Here is an 11,412-nt window from a genome sequence, read left to right on the forward strand (position 1 = left end):
TGCTAGCTAATGAGTTGCACTGGTCTGAGATCATTGTTACAAGCATTATTTCCGTGGTAAATATTTTTGGTTCAGACCTGAGAAACGGCAGAGGTATAAACAGTCAAGATTTATAATCTGGCAAGAAGTTTGAAAGTCTAGTTGCAAATAACAATGGTTACATTTGTATTCTCTGTTTACAATCTTCTTCCTGCAAGTATGTTGGAGGCTTAAGCCAAGCAGTGAGCCCTGCCACAAGGCTGGCACGTTCCCATGCTGAGTGCACAGGGATGAGCATCTCGGGGACTTCTGTTCCTGTCTCTGTTACAGAATCTCAGCCCTTGGCACTCATAAATGCACCAATCCCAGCAACCACCCTGGCAGAGATGTGAAAACGTTTTCCTTTCACAAATGAGAAGGCTGATGAAGAAGAAAGCAACTAAAGTGTCAGAAATACTTAAGAGACTAAAAGCACATCTAAATGCTTAGTAAGATTTTTCAGAAGCTCCTAGATGCAGGTCAGGGCAGGATGCAGCCATGGGGAGGTCATGCAGCTCTCATCTTCTTCCTCAGCATCAGACCTGTAGCCTTAGTACTGGAAACCTGCTTCTTCTTGGGAGAGCTCCCATCCCTTGCAGCTACCATTCCCAGAAAACCTGCACCTGCTTTTGATGCCTGCTGAGGCTTTCCTGCAGATTCCACCCTGCAACAGTCTGATCCTCCACCTCCTCTGAAGGGACGAACTAATGGCTCCAGTCCTTGCATGTCTTTAAATACCTCCTGAAACAATTGACTTCTTGCCTATGGTGGGTCAGAGGTACTGTGAATTAAACAGGAGCTCAGCTCAGGTCCCTACCTCTCTGCTGGCTGCCTGGACTCTGCTGGCAGCCTCTCACAAAGGAAAAGCCTCCAGTCCAAGGGACAGGTTTGTTATTGTGCAATACTATCTACATTTTATGTCCAGTCCTGATTCTTTTACTTAAATAAGCTATCTCATCGGAGTCACCATGGTAGCATCTGATCTCAGTTAACCCAGAATCACCTCAGCAATGCTAAGGGTTATTCTAGTTTTAATCTGAAGACATATTTTGTTTTTTATGGTGTTACATCCAATTTACATAACTTTTCTGACCCCAGTTACCAGCCTGAAACCACTAATCCAAAACAGTGGCAGAATATTGTCAAAAAAGAACTGTAGAAAATAAAGCAAATAATTATGAAAACTGGTTAATAGACATAACAATAAGAAACATGCCTCATCCAGATTTCTTATGAAACAGAGGTTTAATAGAATGCAGAGATGGGAAAATGCCAGTTTTCATGTAATTATAGAGCATACAGGAAAAATCAGATGGTCTCAGGAACTAGAATAAGATAAATGGGTCAAAAATGATTCACACAAATATGTATGCACAGGAATTAGGCTCAAGAATTGCCTCTTTTGCAGACAGACCATCAGTGGGAACTGACAAAGCTCTGCAGCTCCTAAACATAGGCTATCTCAGAGTCCCCACTACAACACTGACAGAGGAATGCAGAACTTTTCTTAGGCTATAGGAAGAAAGGTATTTCCAACAGAAGAGAGAAATATTCTTGCCAGAAAGCAGAAGAGCTTGTCTGCACACAACTGGTCATCCATAATCCAGTAAAACAAGAGCTACAAGGATGCTGAGGAAACTGGAGAGCCTGTCCTGTGCAAGAGAGCTAAAGCAGCCTGCCTGGCTTGTGCAGCTCAGCAAAGCAGAGAAGAGGCAGTGTGGTTAAACCTCCCAAAACTGCCATATGACTGCTGGCAAAAACTGCAGAGAAGGAAGAGCCAAAGAGAAATATTGATACAAGACCTAATAAGCCTAATTATATTTTTACTAGAAATGAGAAGCAGTGGTATTCAGGATCAAGCATTCAAAATGTAGCCAAATTGGATAAGATATCTACATTTAGGCTGAGTTTAGTATTTTCAAGTGAATGCTGGGGTTACAATACTCATGTCCATGATAGCAAGAAAGTGGAGTGGATGAGTCATCTGACTCCGTCAGCTCTGTGTTCCTACCACATTCTACCATCAACCTTTTGAAACACCAAATGTTGCCCCAACTAGAGGCTTTGTCACATCAAAGCCACCAGCACTTCTTTATCCATGGAAAATTGACATTTCTGAGGGTTCAGATTACATCTCTAGGGACACCCCATCCCACAAAAATGTTAATTCTTGTGACTTTTCCTTCCTCTTAGCTCCTTTACTCCTTTCATTTTTGTCTTAAGATTAAAGGAGAAGCTAAAATATCTATATTACCCATAGGACAGAGATTCAGAGCTTTCACATGTCTCCCATTAGCACCTGTGCACACTAACACAGCTCTGAATTCTTCTTATAGTCTCTGGCAGGAATGATAACAGGTCAGTGAGAATTGCCTCTGTCTAGTGGTGGTGTACTTGTCTAGGATGCAGACAGAAGGAAAAGATCCATCTGTTCCCTTCTTACCTAAGCTTGCAGAGTGCAGGACAGCTCTCAACGTGCTCCCTGCTCCAGCAGACGTGACAGGTAAAGGACCAAAGTAGGATTTGTTCAACCTGACCTTTTTGAAGGGAAGGTTGCTTCTCTAACCCGCCACAGTACAGACCCTTGAGAGGTTCAGCTCTGCTCCAGCATTGCTGTCAGTGGCTGAAAGTCACCCAGGAGTGGCACCTGGAAAACTCCAACCTGTTACAAGCATGAATGCTCAGTTTTAAGTCAGACATTACACCAGGGGCAGAAAGACAGACCTGAAAGCTTAAGTTTGGAGGACTGGAAAACATCACTTTGACAAAAAGAGCTTTTCTTTCCTGCTTCTACAAGAGGAAATAGTAGAAGTGAACACCCTCTAAGACTTTACATCAAATGTAAAGTCCTTTTCATCACTTCCTCTACCCACTAGAAACCAGCACCTTGCCTACTGCAAAGCAAATATCCCCTGGAATGGATCCACATTCCAATATTATGGGGCTGCTGTGACTATTCTGGGATTATGATGGTATTATTCTACCTCTAGCTGTTTTAATAAATGTTATGTGATTGCCAGGGAAACCCTGAGGAACAGAATAATGCTGAATACCCATAGTTCTGAATTCCACCTGCATCTGAGACAATTGCTATAATATGTAAATTAAGTAGTTAATGGACTAAAGCCATTAAATCTAAGACTGGGACATTCTGGGACTAACTATGCCTCTCTGAAAGCAGAAACTTGTTTACTCAGCAATTTCATTAACAGAGGAAAGTTAACTTGCCTAGAAATAGTGGAAATATTTCCCAAGCTGCCACTTCCACCAGTGTGACATTTCTAGGGCGGTCTTGCAGAAGTGACTGTGGACAAACCTGATTTCCTGCAGATGACCATTGAGCCACCAACTTCTGTCTGAAAACCCCCAGTTTACAAGGCACTTCTCTGAAAGAGAGCTTACAGAACTTTCCTAAAAAACCCAGATGTTATGGGTTTGCTTATATTAAGGTTTTTCCTGTGTTCCTAGTTGTGTTCATTATTTTGTTTTTCTTAAATGTAGCAAATGATACCTTTTTTACAGCTTCTTAAAAGTCATATTCTAAGTTCTGGGTACAAAGAAGAAATTATTACAACGAACTTTGTCTGAATGAGACTGTTTCTACATCAACAACAATTTTCAGTATTTCCAGTGGATACTCATTAATATTCCTAAATCTACAAAGCGTTTTTTCCCTTTTTTTCCCCTTTTCTTGTTAATTCTTATCCTAGTAAAAGGATAAGAATCTCATTTTGCAAAAGGAGTCCGTGTATACCAGTCCTAGAACAATGTTCTGGCCATAATGTTCTGTGCAATGAGCGCTCTTGGCAGGATCACAGTCCTCAGCTGAAATCTCTTCATGACAGATCAGGGAATGATTTGGGAAGAGGCAAGAAGAGAGGTGACAATAAGTGCTGAGGATGAGGGGTTCTCAGCCTGAGAAGAGAGGTTACTGAGCAGTAGGGAACTGAATGAGGTAATTTTCATTTGCAATTGGAATGCTAAAAAGCACAAAATATTTTTCCTGGTAAAGAAACAACTCAGATTCACCATACGCAATAATGGACTATAAGTTAGGTTGTGCCACTCCTAGAAAAGAAATCCTGGATAAATTAAGTGGTCTGTGGAGACAGCTGCCTGCTTGATAGTGATCAGAAAGCACGAAAAACTCCTGTATCCAGTAAATCTGCATCCAGTAAATCTGAGCAGTCTGGCTGCTGAAAGAGCAGTTGCTCTGTTCCCTGTGTGCTCCCTCCCTCTCCCTTGTACCCTCCTGATGCTCATCTGCTCCTCAGCAGCAAACATACCCAGGAGCAGGAACAGCTATTTGGGCCATAGGTGTTATAAACTATGCAGTTTAAATTAAATTTGTTTTACAGGAATAGGGTAAACAAGGTGTCCTCACAGTGCATTTGAGCCCTGCTGTGGGCACATGACCAACATAGCCAGTACAAAATGTGGATGCTTAACCCCCAGAATGACACCACTTTCTGCACCCCTATCTTCACCAGCATCTTCACTGAGTGATTTCCATTGCACTCCAGCCCCTGGCACTGCATGCCTGATTGCAGTCCCTGTCCCTGGGCAGCCTGGCCCCTTCTGCAGGTCTGCACTGCATGATGTGATGGGGATTTGGCCCATGGAGGGAGGCACAGGAAGTGGGCAATGTTGTTTGCATGTCCAGGGCATGGCAGGAGGGCTCAACCAGCCTTAGGGTCTGCCTGCAGTGGGACAGTGGCCTGGCATTGCTTCCCAGCTCCTCAGCAAAAGCATTTAGCAGCAGGAAAGGGCTAAATCCTGTTGATAACCTTTGGTCCCAATTTGGCATACCCTCAGCCAGAACACGGAGCAGCATCCCATCCCATCCCATCTCCTAGGACCCATCTGCCCCGCTAGCCTGGAACCCTGTGACTCCCATCTCCTGCTCCCTGGCCCCCCTCTCCAGCCTTCTCTGAGTCTTTGCACCCTGCAAGAGGCTTTCTGACCTTTTTCTCCTGCTAGCACTGTGCTGGCACTCCATGCCACACATAGGAGTGGGGTGCTGCCAGACACGGAGCAGGAAATCCAGCTGCCAGTCCATAAAGCACAGTTCATTACCTGGAGAGCAGAGTCTGAAGTTAATCAGTCTGCAGAAGGTGCTGTGTGCCACAGGGTTACTGCTCCCCTGCATGGAGAAGGCAGCTGCTCTCTTCACCAGGTGACTCAGCCTCCTGGGATTCTCTGGACTTGAAAGAATTCAAACCAGACCCTAAAAAGGTTGATGGGCTTGTGCTGTCCAGACTGCCCCCATTGTGCTGTGAATTACTGCTACACATGCACGGAAGGTGGGAAAGCAGGAAGGGTGAAAAAGTTTTTGGCACCTCTCACCACCTCCGGTGAATAATTGACCCAACTGATGGTGGTACTATTAATTATTCAGTACTAATATACATTTTGTTCATGATCATGTATAACAGTAACATTCTGTACTTCACATGAGGAATTTCATTTTTCTCTCACAATGCTGAAAGGGACCTTGAGAGATCACCTAATCTTTTCTCCTGCCCAGGTCAAGATAAGCTTCATCTCAAACCCTTCTGAGAGATGTTGCAGTAGTTTGTCATATCACATTCACTTTTTCAGGGTCTGTCCTGCCAAGTTTTTGACCTGGATGATGTCATGGAAAAGGTAATTGAGGGTTCTGCAAAGAATTCAACAGTCTGCACCTAGAGGCAGTGCAGTTCCTGTGGTGACATCAGCTGTCATCTCTGGCAGCCCTCAGCAAGGGGATTCCCTGCACCCACCCGACTTGGGGGCTGGAAAAGCCATGTCTCCAGCAGCCAGTGGGAACCCACGAAGCCAGGCTGAGCTCAGGAAAGGCATGAATTTGGATAGGCTCAATTAAACTGCATTAAGGTGAATCCACTTTGGGGAGAACAATGCTACTGGAATTCTACAGCTGCAGACAGCTGTGTGCCACGAGACAGCTGTGTGTTCTGCAGACAGCTGTGTATCCTGAGCCAGCTGTGCACCCCACAGACAGTGTGTGCTCAGACATAGCTGTGCACCTTGAGGTAACTGTGCCCTGCAGAGCTGAGCACCCGGGCACAGATGTGTCCCAGGCAGAGCTGTGTGCCACACTGTGCCATGTGAACACTGGGACAGCCTGCAGACAGCTGTGCATCCTGCAGACAGCTGCGTGCCATGTGGACAGCTGTGTGCCATACAGCCAGCTGTGCTCCCTGCAGACAGTCCTGCACACAGCTGGGCTGCAGAGGAGCCTTCTGCTCACCACCAGAGTGCCAGCGCTCAGGCATGCCAGTAAAGCTGCTTGCCAGGGTCTTCTCTACCTCATTCCTAGCAGAATGAGCTTGCTTAGGAAGTGCCCATGATGTAAGAGCACAGGACATTAATAAGACAAGCTCAATTTGAGGAAAACATTTTAAGGAGCAGCATCAGAAACAGCTCTGGCTGTGGATCAGGACGATGGTGACATCTGGCAGATGTCGCCATTAAAGGGTGCTTCTAACAAAGCCTGATCAAGAGCAGTTCAGACTAATATTCTCTAGTGTGAAAGGGACATATTCCACATTAGGCAATTTTGATATCACCCAAGGGCTTAAAGAGAGTGCTACAAAAACCCATCAACAGTACTTCTTGAAGAGTGAAGGCGTCCTTACATGTGCTGCTGCACACATGATTTTGAACTGTGCATATGTGCTTCTAGTTGCTCTTCTAGCCTTCTCTACTGAGCTCTGGGGTTTGGAAAAGGCTGGAGAGGAAGTGATTTTATCTTGGTCTTGCTCTCTGTAAAATCTTGTCCTCTACATTATCTTATAAGTAGACCTTCGATTGGAAAAGACCTTTAAGACCCTAGAGTCCAACTTTAAACCTAACACTGCCAAGTCTACCACTGAATCATGTCCTTAAGTGCCACATCTACTTGTAATCCCACTATCAGGCACTAGAACTGATGCTGCTGGAGCTCTGGCCTAAGCTACCCACTGTAACTGTATTCAAGATGATACTTCAAGCCAAATTTTACATGGAGTCTCAGTCTGTCTTTTACATCAGATTTATAAGTTGTCAGGTCCCCAGCAAATGAAAGGGAAGAGCACAGACCTAATATTTTGCTAGCCATGGTAATGACTAAATAGGCTTAATTGGATTTGTTTTTCTCTATTTCTCTCTTACAGGGTCTTCTGGCTTGAAGGAGCTTGAAGATCTGCTGCCACTGACACATCATAATAGTCTGTGCTGCTGAATACACATAAGGAAATGGCACAGCAGTCACAGAGATGCACATTTAGCCAAATGTGCTTAGGGCCCTAAGCTAGCCAGAGCTGGAGACTGTTTATGAAAGAGACTTCAAAAGGAAGATGATTTGCAATCACTATAAAATAATGAGCAGATATCCTCTCCTTTTAGACAAGACCTTGGATTCATTTTCCCCTGTATATGGGCTGTTGAGGGAGAAAGGCAGCATGAATGTCAAGAACCCATAAATACCCCTGTTTAGTGAACTAAGCAAAAAGAGGGTTGCACAGAAGGGGGGTTCAAGTGGATATACACGTGCATAGGCATACCTGTTTCTTGCCACACATGGTCTGAAAAGGACGTATGGTTAGCAGGGCTTCCACAGATCAGGAGGATGAGATTCTCACATGCACTGACTGGCTGCATACACCTTCTGCAGGGATGCCTGTGGCCTCAGACAAACCAAGCAGTTGTTTTTGCAGTACCAGAATGAAACAGGAGTGCACCAATTCTCACATCACTGCTCTCAGTCTCCAAGGAGCTAAGCAATGATTTAGTTTATAATCTAGCAATGGATCATTGTTTGCAACAGCAAAACAAATGGGAGCCAAATATTTCCTGCTGAAAAAGTAAAAACCCACAGATTTCTCAGTTTTTATTTTGCAGTTCCTTTCTGGAGAGAAAAATATAAAAAGTTACTGGCACACTTTGAAATTCCTGTTTGGTTTGAAATCCCCATGTTTCACAACAGCTTCATCAGAAATCCGACAATCAATTGTCCGTCCACACAAAACCAACTCAAGACCATTAAAATGCAGTAGTATCCTGTTATACTCAGTTTCCATCTATTAGTACCTTTTAAGTCCTTCACTGTCATGCCTTTATAGCACAGAGCTTTCTCAAGACTCTTTTCTTGAGGCTCACAGATGCAGTAACAGTCCCACACCCAAATGTGACACTGCCACAAATCCAGCATCCCCAAAAGTGATAGCACTGTACTCCAGCCAGCTGTAGATGGTCTGTTAACATATTCTACTGTTGCTTTCATTACTGAAAGTACAAGGTCCCAAAATTGTGATTCCACACAAAACTCAACTTGCAACTTTTTTTTTCGGAGGAGTTTTATATGGTCTTTGAATTGCAAAGGAAAAGCTTAGAAATGTGACTTCGAAAGGTACTAGAAGAGGTCATTGTGCTTCTCTTAAGGATGGAAAACAGTTTTACCTTTACAAGCCTGGACTGTAATTATCTGTTCTTTGACTTCTTTCTTTTGCATTGGTTACAAATACTGGTAGTCAGGACTCCATTTCTAGGACTTCACTGTAGAGGCATTAATAAAGGCAGGGAATAGGCTACTATTAAATAACACACATCACCGGTTTTCTCCACTTTTCTTTATTATCTAGATACCTGTAGCTACAGATGTGTCTTTTACAATACCTGCAAAAAATTTGTATTAGGAGAATCATGAAGTCGAAGTGGCAAAAGTGAGGAAGTACCAATTCTTGTGGATGAATGGACTTTTTAAGATAAAATCTTTAATGGCAAATTACTTCAGACACTTTCTCAGCCTTCCCTACCACATTACACATTCGTTCTGATTTTAAATATATTCCTTTTCAATCTCTGTGAGGTCTCATCTGCCTGAGGGGGCTGATCAGTCCATGGTGCTCTGCCTTCTTCCACGGGGAAAGCGCCGTGGGGAGGGATCCTGCTCGCCGGCAGCAGCCCCGAGCGCTCCCTGCAGCGACTGAGCTGCCGCTCCGTGCTCCACACCCACGTGAAAATGCTCTCCCACCTCAATTTGTCACTTTTCTGTTATTCAGGTCCCCGGCCCTGGAGGAGGTGAGGACTGTGAGATAGGGGAAAGCTCACAATGCCTGCCGAATTTCCACGAAGGAGGAAAATTCAAGCTAGCTTAGGTGTCCAGCTGTGGGGAGATGATCACAGCTGTGCTGCTGCTGCTGCTGCAGAGCTAAACAGTCTCCCAGCAGGGAAGGCAATGCTCCCCCTCGCTCTGCTCGGGAGCTGAGGCAGCTCCTCACACGATGAACGCTCTTCTGCAGTCCCATTCCCTGCTCCTGGCTTCCCTTGCGCTGCTGCCGGGCGCCACCTGCAAGGCAGCGGGGCTCAGCTCTTCTTTCTCGCCTGCAAACGTGGCTGGAAGGCTCTAGGAGCGGGCTCGCCGTGCAATCGCACACTCCAAATGCCTCTCAGGATCTGGGCTCCTTTTAGTCCCCTGATCAAGGGCTTGCTAAGTCAGTGACATGCCCTTGGGAAACGGCATCATTAGATGCATTGTAAAGTGCACCTGAATTCGCTGTTTGCAGCTTTGCAGTACATGTGATGCCTTATTTAACAAATTCAAATGTGTCTGCTTTTTCAATAGACCCTTCTCAGGGTTATTCTTGTGCAAATCTGGAGTAGCTCTTCGAATGTCACTTAAATTACTCTCAGTTTATACAGCGGGATCAGAATTTATTCCACAAGGTTTTGCACTGGATCCAGTTTCAAATGATGGAAATTTTGAATGCAAGGAAAAAAAACATTAAATATGAGAAGAATTTTACAAACAGAGTCCTTTTTAATGGGGATTAAATGGAGTTCTAGATTATTTATTAGGAATGCTTTTAGAAGCAGTCAAAATTTTACTGCTCTGGCAGTAAAGGGATTCAAACAAAACATACAAAAGGATTGCAAGTCCAAGAAAAAACTACAACTTATTAACAATAAATTAGACTGTTTAATGTGAGAAAGCTTAATAATGTTGGAATCCTTCCCTGTATACCTGTAAAAATCACACTGGATGACAAATTTCCGCCTACCTGCTGTGTGTGTATGGACAAGAGGGAAGGAAGGGAAAATGCCCATGGGAATAATGGGGATACCTGACACAGGGGGATAACAAGGTTATTCAGAAATGAAGCTTATCTCAAGAAAGAGAGGTCAGTAGAAAACTTTAAAAATCCAGGATAATTTTTCATGGCTCACCACAAACCTGTGGCCAATGTTATGCTGCCCAGATGACACAGAAGCGATTTTCTGACCTGAAAAGCAGAGGACTAAAAATCACCCAATATTCCTCCTACCATCATGTAGCTTCCCTTTTTCCACACAACCAAATTTTCCTTGTCAGCGTTCACAGCTAAATGTTTCCATGCTGCCTTCCCCTGCAGAGACCTTCTACAGAAATAAAAACCTAATATTGCAGAAATAAAGCCAGACAGGACCATGGTCGCCCTCCTGTTTTAGTACAGGCAGCCCTTCACAGACTGCATTCCCAGCAATCCCTCTGGAATGAGCTGGCTTTTAGCCAAATGCAGCCTGGCCAAGTCCTTTGCATATCTTTGGGCTGCTGTGAAAACTGATCCTTAGATCTTTAGCTGCCCAGTGCCAAGGTCAGCTTTATCCCCTTGTTTTCCATCTAAAATTTGGAAGCCTGTTTCCCCTAGCCTGAAGGCAAATTGTGGGTGCATCTCCCTAATCCTAGAGTCTCCAGCTGTTGACCAAGAAAAATAAACAGGGAGAAAAGTGCCAAGTGCTCTACTGTCCCGAGTTGTGCCAAAATCAAAGCTGTGCATACAGTGTTTTGACTGAGAAATCAACACATTATAAAATCAAAAATGTTTCTCCCAACAGGAATCTTGTGCTTGAAGATCTACTCCTTCTTTCAGATTTGGGATAAGCATTATGCTCTGTCTATGCTTTATATGAGAAGATGTTAAAAATATCTTGGTTTTGAAAATGAAAGATTTGCAAAGGCAGAAATATCCAAAGTGTTTTTACAAATCCAGGAAAAGATTTAAAACCTCATCAGATTTAAATGCTTTTAATTCTAAACACAGACAGGAGGGTCTCTTGAAGCTTTCTCATTTACTTATCCAATTTTTTTTCTGCAAGTATAAAGAGTTTAGAGAGGAAATATTTTGTTTTCCTGCTAAATTCCAGGAATCCCACTTTAATGGCATTTTTCAATTCAGCCAAATATACATCATTGTTAGTGTGGGCTCTGTAATCTAATCAAACCATCTAGTTATCTGACATGATGGATGGAAAGCAGGAATATTATATTTGCTTTCCCATTGAAGGGTAAGGGCCAAATTTTGCTCTCACTACCAGCACTTCAAATTCAGTCTATCCCTTGTTATTTTCCTCTTGATGTACTTGAGAGTGGAATTT

The sequence above is a fragment of the Anomalospiza imberbis genome, chromosome 8, assembly GCF_031753505.1.
Source record: "Anomalospiza imberbis isolate Cuckoo-Finch-1a 21T00152 chromosome 8, ASM3175350v1, whole genome shotgun sequence".
NCBI classification, from domain to species: domain Eukaryota; kingdom Metazoa; phylum Chordata; class Aves; order Passeriformes; family Viduidae; genus Anomalospiza; species Anomalospiza imberbis.